Source organism: Amblyraja radiata, chromosome 3 (genome assembly GCF_010909765.2).
Source record: "Amblyraja radiata isolate CabotCenter1 chromosome 3, sAmbRad1.1.pri, whole genome shotgun sequence".
In the NCBI taxonomy this organism is placed as follows: Eukaryota; Metazoa; Chordata; class Chondrichthyes; order Rajiformes; family Rajidae; genus Amblyraja; species Amblyraja radiata.
The window spans coordinates 103,254,893-103,271,488 of NC_045958.1; the positions used below are offsets into that span (position 1 = coordinate 103,254,893).

Below are 16,596 nucleotides of genomic sequence, written 5' to 3' on the forward strand. Positions count from 1 at the left end.
TCGAAAGGAAGACGGACGGATGGTGGAAATTTAATTTAAACTCAGATCATTCTGGAGATCGTCCATAGGTCCCGGGGGATTTGCGGAATAAAATGTAATCATGCATTTTTGTTTTTATCTCAGGATTTCGCATTTCGATAAAATACCTCCGTTCTGTACCGCGTGGATCTAGTCTGCTCCATTGAAGCCTCGCGTCTCCCCACTGTTTCATTCTGTATTTCCCTGTCTGATAGAAAGTCCCCGTTTGCCTCTTCTACGCCTTTCATTGTATGACACATATCCTTGTAATGTCGTGAGAGGATCAGGGCGCAATACGGAAAGAGCCCCCTGCGAGTGTGTTAACAATTCGGACATAACTTCCTTGTACTTCGGTTCTGTACCGTGGGACCTTCAGCAGAAGTGATATCAACAACCATTCGCAACTAGCAGCATTATGGCTTACATTAGCGGGAGACAAAATACTTGCTGACGGTGTAAATGTTATTGGGGGTTCTCATCCTCGGTCCGTTTATTTACCTTACGATGCCTGCGTTAGAAATGCATGTTCACACTCTTCTATCAAACTCCCATCTAATTTGTTGCTGCCAGATGTGGTCGTGCCCTCCGAGTTACAGACGAAAAACTATTCTGTCGTTCTAAGGACCATTTGGGACGACGAGTGAGCACACTCTGCCGTACCTGCTTGCTAACCGTCCGTTGTCAGCTCCCAATCCAATCTCGATTACAACGCTCTAGGCTGTTTCACTCGCATTTGTGGAGGCTTATAATTGTTATTCAACCTGATCAAAATATCTGGCTACAGTGATTATCTTAACGTCGTTTCAGTGTTATGTTAGAATACGGAATTCGGAATGGAGTACAAATGGATGAGTGAATAATCCAGCATGATAATCATGAGATAAATGTATACTCTCTAATAAATCGATAAAATAAATACTCAGTACATTAAAGAACCAACTTCCTCAACCTCTCCTTCGGTAATGTCAAAGTCAAAGTCAATTTTATTCGTCACATGCACCCGAAGGTGCAGTGAAATGAATGTGCCAGCAGCGATACACTTGAAAAGAACACACTATACACAATAACATTAAACACAAACATCCACCACAGCAATCTTCACTGTGGTGGAAGGCAACAAATTTCAGTCAGTTTTAAGGCCATCGTTTTATTTTCATTGTTTGCTCTGCTCAGTCTGTGTTTCAAGAAAACAGCCACCCGAGTGGATACAGGAATACATTCTTTTCGCAAGAAGTAGTCATGAGTTAATTAACGCGGAGTTTAACCGCAAGATCAACAACATGGTTAACTTAGAAGCATCTGCATTCTTATTTTGCTCATCTGCCTCCTTTCTGTTTCTCTCGCGAGAGATGCTTTAAGAAGTCTTTATTCCCTCATTGGACGAACGTTTATCTTTTGCGAAGTAGTGGTTCTCCTAAATGAACGAGTTTGGCGTCAATTTATTTTCAATGGAGAAGTGGTTTCTCCAGATATCTCGCCGAAAGCAGACAGCCACTACCAGTGATAGACAGTAAAGACGCTGTATCAATCCTGCTCTGACTGCTTCTGTTACCCGCACACAAGCTGTGAGCTTCGAGGCAGCTGCCCAAGCCGCAATGAACAACATCCATCCACGAGATAGCAGCTGTGCGCTAGAAATTCCTGCCAATCTCAACACTGTGTGATCCACTGCGCAGTAATAAACTGCCGTATCAGTCAGACGCAGTCCCGAGATTGTCAATCGATATTTCTTCTCCGACTGCTGGACTGCGTCCGAAAAACGATTTCGAGCGAATTCTGCCTTCTGGTCAGATCCATCGTTAGTGTATCGCCGGACCGCAAACTCGGCTGTCCGCCTGGATATTGGCGATACCAGTATAAGTAATAATTATCCTTAAAATAGGTACATGTGAAAGTGGCGCTTTGACCCTCTGTATGTGTGAGCGGATCCTCCTCTTGGGTGCTGGAATCTGAATCAACCAGACCTGGAACACATTATAGTGAGTGAAGAATTGATGATACAAAGTAAACGCAACCGACTTTGGGAATACGGGACGACTCTTAAATTCTTTAACGATTGGAAAGGCTCAATGCAGGAAAAATGTTCCCATGTTGGGGGAGTACAAAACCAGGGGTCACGGTTTAAGAATAAGAGGACCCCATTTCGGGCTGAAAAAACTTTTTCACACAGAGAGTTGTGAATCTGTGGAATTCTTTGCCACAGAAGGGAGTGGAGGCCAATTCACTGGATTAGATTAGATTAGATTAGATTCGGTTTATTGTCATTCAGACCTTTCGGTCTGAACGAAATTTTGTTTCCCTGCAGTCATAAATATAATTTAAAAAATGGCAAAAACACACAATCAACACAAATTTAACATCCACCACAGTGAGTTCACCAAACACCTCCTCACTGTGGTGGAAGGCAAAAATCTTAAAGTCTCTGTCTCTTCCCTCTTTGTTCTCCCTCTGCGCCGAGGCGACGGTTCAAACTCCGCTGCTGTTGCTGCCTCCGCCACAACTCCAGGGCCGAGTCGGGTCGCCGCCGCCGCGAATTAGATTAGGATGTTTTCAAGAGTGCGTAAGATTTTGCTCTTAGGAATCAAGGGGTATGGGGAAAATGCAGGAACGAGGTACTGATTTAGATGATCAGCAGTCATCATATTGAATGGCGGTGCTGGCTCGAATGGCATCTATTTTTCTATGTTTCTGTGATTCCAATATATGCAAAAAAATAAGAATGATAAAGTAAAAAGGACATTGTTTTGCTGCTTCTTAGTTTTGAACGAGGTATAGACGATGAGGCAGAAGAAGATAACTTGGAATCTACTGCGACCTAAGTAAGGCGGGGATGGGGAGAGAGATAATGCAGAAGTTACTTGAAGTTAGAGAAATCAATGTTCATTACTCTGGGTTGTAAGCTGTCCAAGTGAAATATGAGATGTTACAAACATAGAAAACAGGTGCAGGAGTAGGCCATTCAGCCCTTCGAGCCTGCACCGCCATTCAATATGATCACGGCTGATCATCCAACAGTATCCTGTACCTGCCTTCTCTCCATACCCCCTGATCCCTATAGCCACAAGGGCCACATCTAACTCCCTCTTAAATATACCAATGAACTGGCCTCAACTACCTTCTGTAGCAGAGCGTTCCAGAGGTTTACCACTAGAAACGATCACCAAGCCTACGCTTGGTCTCACCGATATAGATCAGCGTCAACCTCATCTATTGCATCCGCTGCCCTATATGTCAGCTGATCTATATCGGTGAGACCAAGCGTAGGTTTGGCGATCGAACACCTCCGCTCGGTCCGCACTAACCAATCTGACTTCCCGGTGGCTCAGCACTTCAACCCCCCCCCCCCCCTCCCATTCCGTATCCGACCTCTCTGTCCTGGGCCTCCTCCACGGCCAGAGTGAGCAACACCGGAAATTGGAGGAACAGCACCTCATATTCCGCTTGGGGAGTCTACATCCCGGTGGCATGAACATTGAATTCTCACAATTCTGTTAACCCTTGCTGTCTCCTCCCCTTCCTACCTCTCCCTCAGCCCTCGGGCTCCTCCTCCTCCTTTTTCCTTTCTTCTCCCCGCCTCCCCCCGCCCCCCATCAGTCTGAAGAACGGTTTCGGCCCGACACGTTGCCCATTTCTTTCGCTCCATAGATGCTGCTGCACCCGCTGAGTGTCTCCATCATTTTTGTTTACCTTCGTTATTTTATCATGTTGCCTTTTCTCCCAGTGCTCAGCACTGCCGTTGTTTTTCAGAAGTCACGGGCGTTGAGGCGATCAACTCAGCTAATAGAACGGGCCCTGAACCTGAAGCGTTTGAGAGACAATATCATGTGTGGCGGGGCAGCTCCGACATATTCCCTGGAGGTCTCGTGGTTAGGATTCGGCGCTTTCACCGCCGCGGCCCGGGTTCGATTCCCGGTCAGGGAAACGCTCATTTGCCATTCATATAACCGGAAAGATCCCACGTTGAGCAACGCCTGCGACGGTCTCTACAACATACACTACATTTCCATGCGGGAGATGCCATTGTAAACACAGGAGGTGCAATTTATGATATTTCACCTTCTCCATTTCGACTATCCATAATAAAAACATGTTCCATATAAAATGGCGACACAACTTTTCTGTGTTCGGTGCAAACAATGTTGTCTGCTCTACATTAAATAAACCGAATTATTTTGTTTGCAGAACCCATCCTTTTAGAGCGTAGGAGCAATCCCCAGCCTCCTGTTACGTGTAACTTTTATTATCTTCCCGATCCACTTTTGCCCTCTACCCTATATGTTTTAGAAGCAAAGTGCAAGAGAAGATCGAAGATCGGTACGTCACCTTCCGGTGGCCACATGTTAGTCTTCCGCACTCAATACCTGAGTCTCAAATTTTGCTAACTCAGGCCCCCTTGCCGTTTGGATAATAACTCGGCAATTCCACCTGCCATGATCACACTAATGTCTCGTAATTATATTATTCATTTCTAAAGGTGAGCTGTCAGTCTTGTTCGCTCCAGAGATAAAGAAATCCCAACCTATCCAGTCTGTCACAATTGAAATTCTCCAGTCTTGGCAAAATCATTGATGATCATATTCTGGCCCTCTCCACATAAATATATCCTTCCTAAGATATTCTGACCTAGACAATATTCCACACACCGTTTCACCAACGTCCTGCATCGAATATTAAGCACTCTATTTCACTTAATGTCAAGCAGTTCCGTCGGTCCTCCGTGATGAATGTTTGGCGGTTTTTAATTAAACTCCGCTTGGAATCGGCTGGGTGCGACCACGGTTGTAAAATAAACACAAATCAGAAACTCATTGAGGGGAGAGTTATCCTCCCCACTCAGATAGACTCGCATTGATTGCAAACATATTCGGCATCAACGAGAATGTTTACATTGTATAGTGAAAGGCTTGGATGCTGTGGATGTGGAGAGGGTGTTTCCACCAGTAGGAGAGTCTAGCATTAGAGGCCATAGCACCAGAATTGAAGGAAGTACTTTTAGGAAGTCGATGAGGACGAGATTTATTTGTCAGGGGTTGGTGAATCTGTGGAATTCTTTGCCATAGAAGGCTGCGGAGGCCAAGTCAGTGGATATTTCAAAGGCATAGATAGATTCTTCATAAACATAGAAAACGTAGAAACTAGGTGCTGGAGGAGGCCATTTTGCCCTTCGAAAGAGATTAGTTAAAACAAATGCAGGTCCCTTGCAGTCAGAAACAGGTGAGTTGATCATGGGGAACAAGGATATGGCGGACCAATTGAATAACTACGTTGGTTCCGTCTTCACTAAGGAAGACATAAATAATCTGCCGGAAATAGCAGGCGACCGCGGGTCAAAGGAGTTGGAGGAATTGAGTGAAATCCAGGTTAGCCGGGAAGTGGTGTTGGGTAAATTGAATGGATTAAAGGCCGAAAAATCCCCAGGGCCAGATAGGCTGCATCCCAGAGTACTTAAGGAAGTAGCTCCAGAAATAGTGGATGCATTAGTAATAATCTTTCAAAACTCTTTAGATTATGGAGTAGTTCCTGAGGATTGGCGGGTAGCAAACGTAACCCCATTTTTTAAGAAGGGAGGGAGAGAGAAAACGGGGAATTACAGACCAGTTAGTCTAACATCGGCAGTGGGGAAACTGCTAGAGTCAGTTATTAAAGATGGGATAGCAGCACATTTGGAAAGTGGTGAAATTATTGGACAAAGTCAGCATGGATTTACAAAAGGTAAAGCATGTCTGACGAATCTTATATAATTTTTCGAGGATGTAACTAGTAGCGTAGATAGGGGAGAACCAGTGGATGTGGTGTATCTGGACTTCCAGAAGGCTTTCGACAAGGTCCCACATAAGAGATTAGTATACAAACTTAAAGCACACGGCATTGGGGGTTCAGTATTGATGTGGATAGAGAACTGGCTGGCAAACAGGAAGAAAAGAGTAGGAGTAAACGGGTCCTTTTCACAATGGCAGGCAGTGACTAGTGGGGTACCGCAAGGCTCAGTGCTGGGACCCCATCTATTTACAATATATATTAATGATCTGGATGAGGGAATTGAAGGCAATATCTCCAAGTTTGCGGATGACACTAAGCTGGGGGGCAGTGTTAGCTGTGAGGGGGATGCTAGGAGACTGCAAGGCGACTTGGATAGGCTGGGTGAGTGGCCAAATGTGTGGCAGATGCAGTATAATGTGGATAAATGTGAGGTTATCCATTTTGGTGGCAAAAACAGGAAAGCAGACTATTATCTAAATGGTGGCCGACTAGGAAAAGGGGAGATGCAGCGAGACCTGGGTGTCATGGTACACCAGTCATTGAAAGTAGGCATGCAGGTGCAGCAGGCAGTGAAGAAAGCGAATGGTACGTTAGCTTTCATAGCAAAAGGATTTGAGTATAGGAGCAGGGAGGTTCTACTGCAGTTGTACAGGGTCTTGGTGAGACCACACCTGGAGTATTGCGTACAGTTTTGGTCTCCACATCAGAGGAAGGACATTATTGCCATAGATGGAGTGCAGAGAAGGTTCACCAGACTGATTCCTGGGATGTCAGGACTGTCTTATGAAGAAAGACTGGATAGACTTGGTTTATACTCTCTAGAATTTAGGAGATTGAGAGGGGATCTTATAGAAACTTATAAAATTCTTAAAGGTTTGGACAGGCTAGATGCAGAAAGATTGCTCCCGATGTTGGGGAAGTCCAGGACAAGGGGTCACACCTTAAGGATAAGGGGGAAATCCTTTAAAACCGAGATGAGAAGAACTTTTTTCCCACAAATAGTGGTGAATCTCTGGAACTCTCTGCCACAGAGGGTAGTCGAGGCCAGTTCATTGGCTATATTTAAGAGGGAGTTACATGTGGCCCTTGTGGCTAAGGGGATCAGAGGGTATGGAGAGAAGGCAGGTACGGGATACTGAGTTGGATGATCAGCCATGATCATATTGAATGGCGGTGCAGGCTCGAAGGGCCGAATGGCCTACTCCTGCACCTAATATTATGTTTCTATGTTTCTATGAGACTGCATGGCAGGATGAGTTTATGCGTAGAATGTTGCAGCTGTAAAAGACGTTGGTGAGACTGCATTTAGAATATTTTGTTACGTTTGGGTATCATATATTATCAAAGATATTGTCAAGCTTGAAAGGATTCAGAAAAGATTTACGAGGAATTTGCCAGGACGAGGGGGTGTCAGCTGTAGGGAGAGGTTGAGTAGTCTGTGTCTCTATTCCATGGAAATAAAGTGGATCAGCGATGATCTTATCGAGGTGTACAAAATCATGAGAAGGAAAGATGAACGACCACCACAGTGATTGTTATAGTATTATATTCACACGGGAGCAAAATCCGTAATGCATGTCCACAGGGAGGTCATCACAATAACTCGTTAACCTTTTTCTTGGGTTATAAATGTTCGGCGGTTTAACCTCCCACTCGAACATCTGTAAGCTTTGTACTGCATTTCCGAGATCGCTTTGAATGAGAAATGGGTCGCCTGCAACACTTGTCGGTTGAATATTATTATTACCCAATCCTGGCATCAATTGGAGTGCCCGGTGTGTTACTTGACGGTTGAAGGTGGGATAACCGTGACGACAAATGATTGGGATGCGGTAATGTTGAAGACAAAGTGAAAATAGTGTGACAAAATGTGCTAAATACTAGGTTGCACCATGGAATGGGGTTTGGGAAATAACCGCGTGTGGTAGATGCCCTCCAAGGCTGGTAGCTCTGTCCCGATGATCCGCTACCAGCCTTGGAGGGCATCTATCACACGCGGTGCCTCAGGAAGGCCCTCAGCATCCATAAGAACTCATCACACCCCTGCCACGGCCTGTTTCAACTACTTCCCTCCGGCAGACGTTACAATGCCTTCTACGCCCGAACCTCCAAACTCAGGAACAGTTTTATCCCAAGAGCTATAGCGCCTCTGAACCGGCCCTAATGAGTGCCCCCCCACCTTTTACATTTGCATCACCCTCTGCTTCCTTCCATGAAGCCAATTTTCTATCCATTCATCTATCTCTCCTTGAATCCCAGGGGATCTAACCTTCCAGAGCAGCCTACCATGTGGAATAATGTTGAATGCCTTACTGGTTCATGTATACAACATCTACAGCTCTGCCCTCATCGACCTTTTTGGTCACGTCTTCAAAAAACTCAATCAGATTTGTGAGTCGACGTCCCACAAACAAAACCATGCTGACTATCCCTAATCACCCCTTGTTTGTCTAAATGCACGTATATCCTATCCCTCAGAACACTCTCTGGTAACTTTCCAACCACAGATGTTAAACGCACTGTAGTTCCTAAAGCGGCCTTTTCACGGGGCGAGTTGTCGCAAGATGTCACCAGAGTGAAGAGGTCGTGGTCCAGCACGAGTCTCGCACGATATAACGGCAGTAGATAAAGAGTTCCCACGGTACTCGGCATTTCTGTTATTTGTGCGAGTGACTTGTCCGTTTCCCGAGCTTTCCCGTTAAATCTTGAATGAACATCGTGAACTACACGTGACACAAATGATGTAATTTTTTTTTTCACACCCTATATATATCCTCCCTTGGTTGAATTGGCTCATTTGGAGACATATTTTACTGTGTATGTGGGAGACACAGATGGACTGAGCACAGTACCTCGGTCTTACTGTGTGTGGGAGAGGGGGAGAAAGAGACGTACACTCACAGAGGCAGAGTCTCTCAGCCTGTGTAAGAGGGAGGGAGAGAGAGAGAGAGGCACACACAAGGTGGATGTGAAATCTCACCTGCCTGTTTCAGTGACAGACACCCGCCGTCAGTAAATGAAGACACCCCCATCTGTCTCCCCCTCCTCTCCCTCGACTCCCCCACCTTTCCCTCCCAACTCCAGTCCCGTCCCGACCGCCTGGGAAACTGAATAGAGCAACAGTCAACTGCTGCCTGTGCGCTGATATGACAATAAAGGCTACTTTACTTTACTGAGTTAAAGAGTTCCCACGGTAGACTGTAAAACTGGGACCCTGGTTCTGGACTCCCCCAACACCGGAACCCTTCTTCAGACAGCCTAATCGGAATTGAGTCTGAAGATGTGTCTCGTCCCGAAACATCAGCTTTTTTTCTCCAGAGATGCTGCTTGACTCGCTGAGTTACTCCAGCTTTTTGTGTCTGTCTTCGGTTTAAACCAGCATGTGCAGTTCACTCCTTACACGGGTCTCTGTACAACATTGATTGGTAGCGTTCCGGACCACTGGACCCGAGGACTCCGACCTGTATCTCTCAAAGAAGTACATGTGAAAAATTTCTCACGGACCATAAAAATGCGTAACCTTTCAGTAAAGTCCCTTTTAAAGTCCCTTTTAAAGATTATAGTTATTTTCTTGAATCTCATTAACATAACTCATGAATAAGTTGATGTCCATATGCGGATGCAAATCTTTATTTTTATTTATTTTTTAAATTCAATCCCACATAAGATAATTTTTACTCACCTTCTGTTCCCTCTGTCCAGCTTCCGGGTTCACCGTTCGCAGGAGTTCCCACGGTACCCGCAAGAGTTATTACGGAGATCGCACTGGCCACTACGTTCATATAATGTTGCAATACTCAACCACAAGTGTACAAGTCAATCTTGGAGAAATTCAAACTTTCTTGAATTTTCTCCCGAGTGACCAAGTTACACGATGACCTGCCGTTGGCGCTACGGTGGTCCACGGTGGTCCACGAATGCAGCACTGTTATCGCACGAGGTTCCCACGATGTTAAACTCCGGTTAACTCTTGCGTCAAGTCGCCCCGTGAAAAGGCCGCTTTAACCCTTTCCCTGCAGCCCTTTTCGAACGGAGGCACTACATTTGCCTCCCTGTAGTCTTCCGGCATATCTCCTGTATTTAACTCATAAATCTCCATCAGGGCTCCTGCCATTTCCTCTCTAGTTTCCCACAGGCCCGAGAGATGTATCTATCTTCATACATGTTAGGACCTTCAGCACCTCTGCGACCATAATACTGACTGCTCACAAGACACTTCCAGTGACTACCTCAAGATCCTCAGTCCTCCTGTCTTTCTCCTTGGTAAAAACAGAGAAGAAATACTCCTTGACTATTGAGTATGTCTTGCCCATCTCCTGTGTCTCCACACAGAGTTGACTGCTTTGATTCCTGAGGGGTCCCACACTCTCTCTGGTTACCCTTTTTCCATTAATGTACTCATACAATCTCTTGGGATTATCCTTAATGGTATCCGCCGGAGCCATCTCCTGTCCCCTTTTTACCTTTCTGATTTCTTTTTTTAGCTCACGCCTTAGTTCCCAAAACCCCTCCAGGGATACACTCGATCCCAGCTGCCTCTACCTGTCCCATGTCTCCATATTACTCTTGACCAAAGGCTCAAATTCCCTCATCATCCAGGCTTCTTTACGTTTGCCTGCCTTGCCCTTCACTCTAAAAAGGAACATGCATCTCCTGAACTCTTGTCAGCACACTGATAACAATAGCATCATACCATCGATAAATACAACAAGTACATTTTCAGTGGAATATATATGGAACAAGCTGCTCCATGAAGTATTTGAGGTGGGTATAATAACTAGACTTAAAAGACATTTGAACAGGTTCGTGGATAGGACATGTTTAGAGGGATATGTGCCAAATGGGAGTAGTTTAGAATGGGCCGAAGGGGCTATTTCTGTACCGTGTGTCACTATGACATCAGGTGCTCCAAAGGGGAAATGAAAGAGTGGGATTAACAAGAACTAGTGTGAACGGGTGATTGATAGTCAGTGTGGACTCAGTGGGTCGAAGGGCATGTTTCCATGCTGTATAACTAAACTAAAGAAATGTGTAGGAAGGAACTGCAGATGCTGGTTTACACAGAAGATAGACACAAAATGCTGAAGTAACTCAGCGGGACAGGCAGCATCTCTAGAGAAAAAGAATAGGTCAGAGAGGGGAGCAAAGCTTCTTCAAAGTAGGCATACCTTGAGGAGATTTCGCAGTGGAGCAGACAAAATGTGGAGGAAGGAACTGCAGATGAAGAAGGGTCTTGACCCAAAATGTCACCTGTTCCTTTTCTCTAGAGATGGTGCCTGGCCCGCCGAGTTACTCCAGCATTTTGTGTCTATCTTTACTTAAGTTCCAGTGTGCTGTATTATTGAAATTTTCCCTTTTGCTTGACTGTTGTATAAAAGCACCCCTGGACCTCTCCGTAGAGTAAGGAAATTCTCCCTGGTGGACTGCTCACGTTTATACCACAGCAATATTGCAAGGACAATTCTTTTGGTAATTGTTGCATTGCTGTTTAGAACGTAGAACAGTTCAGCACAGGCACAGGTCCTTCAGCCAACTATGTTCATGCCGAACCTCTGCCTGTACATGCATGTCCAAACCCCTCTTAAACTCCACTATCATATTTGCTTCCACAACCACCACTAGCAGCGCATTCCAGGCACCCACAACTGTGTAAAAAAGTTGCCCCGCACGTGATCTATATTTCGCCGTTCTCTGCATATCCACGTGCCTATCTAAAAGCCTCCGAAACACCACATTCATATCTACCTCCACTACCACCCCCTGCAGCATTCGCCACCCTCTGTGTAAACAAAAACTGCTGCTAACATCTCCTTTAAACTTGGCCCTCTAATATTAAAGCTGTGCCCTCTAGTCTTTGACATTTCCACCCAGAGATAAAGACTCAACCCTTTCTATGCCTCTCATAATTTACTTCCATTGTTGACACACGATGTCTATATAATTTTCTATAGGGCAGCTTAGTGGCGCACCAGGGTGGCACAGTGGCGCAGCGGTAGAATTACGAGGCCAGAGACCTGAGTTGAGTTTTCTCCGGGTGCTCCTACTTCTTCTTCATCTTCTTCTTCTTCTTGCGTATAGCGTGCACAGCCTAAAGTTGTAAGACAACTTGTTCTGTTTGATCTTATGTTTGTGCACGCCAGGTTGATTGCATTCGTCGAAACAGGGTGGACCACGTGAAGGTTGCAATCTCCCACCCCCCGGGTGCTCCGGTTTCCTCCCACACGTCAAAGACACTGGTTTGTAGGTTAATTGGTTTGGTTAAAAAGTGTAAATCGTCCCCAGAGTGTACGATAGTGCTAGTGTATGGGATGCTCTACATTAATACATGTGTCAGAGGTTATGCGGAGAAGGCAGGAGAATGGGGTTAGTAGGGAGAGATAGATCAGCCATGATTGAATGGCAGAGTGGACTTGATGGACCGAATGGCCTAATTCTATTCCTAACACTTATGACCTTCTGACCATACGATCACAGATCAGTGCGGACTTGGTGGGCCGAAGAGCCTCTTTTCATGCTGTATCTCTAAAGACTAAACCTTATATAAGTGTCTATACAAACAATAATACCCTTGCATGGCTCAATTTCAAATCTACTAAAAATGTCTCTTTCACACACAAATGCACAAATACACAAGAGGATTAAGCAGAATATTAAATAATTAAACCTCCACTGCTTTTAATTATGGGGTAAGACACTTTTAAACACAGTGCTTCAGTCAGCCTAATTATGATGACTGTGCTTTACAGAATAAGTTACCAATCTTTGCAACGGGTCTACAACATGTAACACAAATAAAATGTGCAGCGAAAAAGGATTCAAACTGCAAACTTGGCCAACAAACAAAATCTGAGGTGACAATATCCAAAAGAGAACAGAGGGAGAAAAAAATAAATCGACATTTACGGGCGGCACGCGGTAGAGTTGCTGACTCACAGCGCCAGAGACCCGGGTTCAATCCCAACTACAGGTGTCATCTGAGGAGAGTTAGTTCGTTCTCCCTGTGACCGTGTGGGTTTTCTCCAGGTGCTCTGGTTTAATCCCAGACTCCAAAGTCGTTCAACTGGCTTCTGTAAATTGTCTCTAGTGTGGGCCGAAGGGCCTGTTTCCACACTGTATCGCTAAACCGGTACATCGAATATCACTGTACCTAATTGGTACACGTGACACTAAAATACCTTTCAACCTTTGAACTAAACTAAAGAATTTGGTCAACATTCAGCTAATATTGTGATGCAAAGAGCAAATGTTATGAAGTCATGGAGCACAGAACATAGAACTGTACAGCACAGGAATGGGCCATTTGACCTACAATATCCCCCCTGACAATTGTGGATGTAGCCCAGTCTATCACATACACCAGACTCATCACCATTGACTGCATTTACACTTCACGCTGCCTCGGTTAAGCAGCTAACATAATCATGGACTTGTCCCACCCCGGTCATTCCTTCTTCTCCCGAGTCGCGTTGGGCAGAAGATACGGAAGTTTGAAAGCACGCAACTTGCCTGCCTGACCCGCTGAGTTACTCCAGCACTCTGTGAAACGTCACCTATTCACATTCTCCACAGATCCTGCCTGACCCGCTGAGTTACTCGAGCACTCTGTGAAACGTCACCTATCCACGTTCTCCAGAGATGCTGCCTGACCCGCTGAGTTACTCCAGCACTCTGTGAAACGTCTCCTATCCATGTTCTCCAGAGATGCTGCCTGACCCACTGAGTTACTCCAGCACTCTGTGAAACGTCACCTATCCATGTTCTCCAGAGGTGCTGCCTGACCCGCATTAGTTACTCCAGCATATTGTGTGCTTTCTTTGGTTTTCATCTGCAGTTCCAAGTGATTACATGCAAAGTTCATTCCGTTGTGTTGCAAGCTACTCAAGCAGAATACGAGAATAGGTAGACACACCAACTGGAGATTCCAAACCACTAGAATGTACAAATAGTGGGATATCTAAGTTTTAGTGTACACCGGCTGTAATTCAAACTGATACTTCTGGACGATCTATTTTAATACAAAATGCTGGAGTATCTCAGTAGGACAGGCAGCATCTCGGGAGAGAAGGAATGGGTGACTCTTCCTGTCAAGACCCTTCTTCAGACGGAAGGAGTGACTCGATCCAAAACATCACCCATTACTGCTCTCCAGAGATGCTGCCTGTCCCGCTGAGTTACTCCAGCATTTTGTGTTGATCTTCGGTGTAAACCAGCATCTGCAGTTCCTTCCGACAGTAGTTAAAGACAAGCTGCCTCTGCCTTTATGATTTTGTGATCGAACCTCTGGGGCAGCCATGACTCACCGCTGCTAATTGTAGCAGGAGGATGGAGAATTATTTAGACAGCAGTAGACGTTCTGAAAATACTGGTGGACAGAAATAAACCCTACATGGGGAATTTGTGGAGTATTGGGGTAGAATTACACAAGATGGATCATGTTTGTTTAACTTGACATCATGTTCGGCATGGAACTTGCGGCCTAAAAAGAATGTTCTTTTACTTTAGTTAAGTGCTTTACTTTAGAGATACAGCGTGGAAACAGGTCCTTCAGCCAACCGAGTCCGTGCCAACCAGCGATCACCTTGTACACTAGCACTCCCTTGATCCAGTATCTGTACACTGTGGACGGCTCGACTGTAGTCATGTATAGTCCATCCGCTGAATGGATAGCACGCAACAAAAGTTATTCACTGTATCTCGGTGCATGTGATAATAAACTAAACTAACTATCCTACACACTAGGGACAATTTACAATTTTTAACAGAAGCCAATGAACCGACAAACCTGTACGTCTTTGGAGTGTGGGAGGAAACCGGAGCTCCCAGAAAAATTCCATGCAGTCACGGTGAGAACGTACAAACTCCATACAGACAATGCCTGTTGTCAAGATCGAACCCGGTTCTCTGGTGCTGTAATGCCCCTGTCCCACTTAGGAAACCTGAACGGAAACCTCTGGAGACTTTGCGCCCCACCCAAGGTTTCCGTGCGGTTCCTGGAGGTTGCAGGTGGTTGCCGGAGGTTGCAGGTAGTGGAAGCAGGTAGGGAGACTGACAAAAACCTCCGGGAACCGCACTGAAACCTTGAGTGGGGCGCAAAGTCTCCAGATGTTTCCATTCAGGTTTCCTAAGTGGGACAGGAGCATAAGGCAGCCACTCTAACGCTGCGCCACCGGGCCGCACGTTCTGCTGTCCTTTTCTGCAATCTATCTTCTAACAAAGAAGGCCATTCAGCCCATTATGCCTGTGCTAGCTTTTTTAAAGGACGACCCATCAACATAGAACATAACAGCATAGAAACTGGCCAAACCACCCACCCCAACACTAACCACAACACTACCTCAGCATCGAAACACAGACTTTGTACAAGGTTGCAATACCTACTTTGCCTTGCGGTCTGGTCACCGAGTATAACTGACCATTTTTGTATCATTGTTTGTTGTGTTATTGCATTAAAGGGCCTGCAGCAAATAAGACTTTTGCTGTGTGGGAAGGAACTGCAGACGCTGGTTTATACAGACGATGGACACAAAATACTGGAGTAACTCAGCGGGTCAGGCAGCATCTCTGGTGAAAAGGAATAGATGATGTTTCGGGTCGAGATCCTTCTTCAGACTGAGGTTTTGGTCTCAGCACAGGAGGATGAGGGGTGATCCTATGGAGGTGTATTAGATTATGAGAGGAATAGATATGGTGAATGCAGAGGCTTTTGTCCAGAGTAGGGGAATTGTAAACCAGAGGACAAAGCTGAGTGGGGGAAAGATTTAATATGAACCTGAGGGATATATTTTTTTTACACAAAGGGTGGTGGGCGAATGGAGCGAGCTGCCGGAGGAGGTAGTTGAGGCAGGTACTATCACAATGTTTAAGAGATATTTGGGCAGGCACATGGATAGGGCAGGTTTAGAGGGACATGGGCCAGGTGCGAGCAGATGGGACGTGCAGATGGTCGGTTCTGAAGCGCATGTTTCCACTATGACTCCCTGAAATTGGAAACACAAGTAGATCGATTGGTAAAGGTGGGGTCTGGCATCCATAAAATGCTGGAGCAACCCAGCATGTGCAGTTCCATCCTACACAGGGGTATGGTAGACTTGCCTTCATCGGTTGGGGCAACGAGTATAAGTCAAGACGTCATGATGCAGCATGACTTTAATAACATGACTTTAATAACTCTAATAGCATGAGTCAATAACATTTTGGTTAGGACACATGTGGAGTATTGCCTGCGGTTCTGGTCACCCCTTTGCAAGAAGGCTTTGGACAAGGTGCAGAAGCTGACAGGAATCACCACATCCAAAGGGCAATACCTATCTCCCCCTCTACATCGGGGACCGGGATGGAGGGTATTGCACCGAGGTGTTCCCTGCAACCTGTTTCTCTCGAGGTTCACAAACTCGCCAGCCGCCTGCCATTTTTTCGGGCTGTAAGAGTCTGTGTACCACGTGTACATGCAGTGTGTGAGGCTGCAGCCACTGTTTGAATACCTAAAGTGGCTGCTCCTTACCTTCTGGCTGCATTTTTCACCCACCAACCTCATCTTTGGACACCCTGTGCATAGGGGAGAGGGTAGGGCTGAAGATGTCCTGGTTGGGTTGCTCCTGGGCCTGGCCAAGCTGGCCATCCGCGAGTCACGGCGCCAGGCGGTGGAGGGCTCTGCCCGAGTCGGCTGCCTGCCCCTTTTTCGGGGATACGTCCGTGCCCGGGTGGGGTTAGAAAGGGAATACGCCCTGTCCATGGGAACCCTGGGGATTTCCGGGACCGCTGGGCACCACGGGGGGTTGAATGCATCCTTGACAAGGATTGTAACAAAGTTGTGTAGCA

General features: G+C 45.9%; 1 long non-coding RNA gene and 1 other non-coding gene across 2 annotated transcripts; one reads left to right on the plus strand and one right to left on the minus strand.

Annotated features, from left to right (window-relative positions):
• Positions 1–1,306: 1,306 nt before the first annotated feature.
• LOC116970709 lies at positions 1,307–16,023 on the minus strand. The gene is made up of 3 exons (XR_004411280.1): positions 15,985–16,023; positions 14,467–14,471; positions 1,307–1,317 (listed from the first exon to the last, which is right to left on the minus strand). It is a non-coding gene; the product is annotated as an uncharacterized LOC116970709 (long non-coding RNA).
• On the plus strand, positions 3,868–3,939 carry trnae-uuc. The gene has a single exon. It is a non-coding gene; the product is annotated as a tRNA-Glu (tRNA).
• Positions 16,024–16,596: the final 573 nt, after the last annotated feature.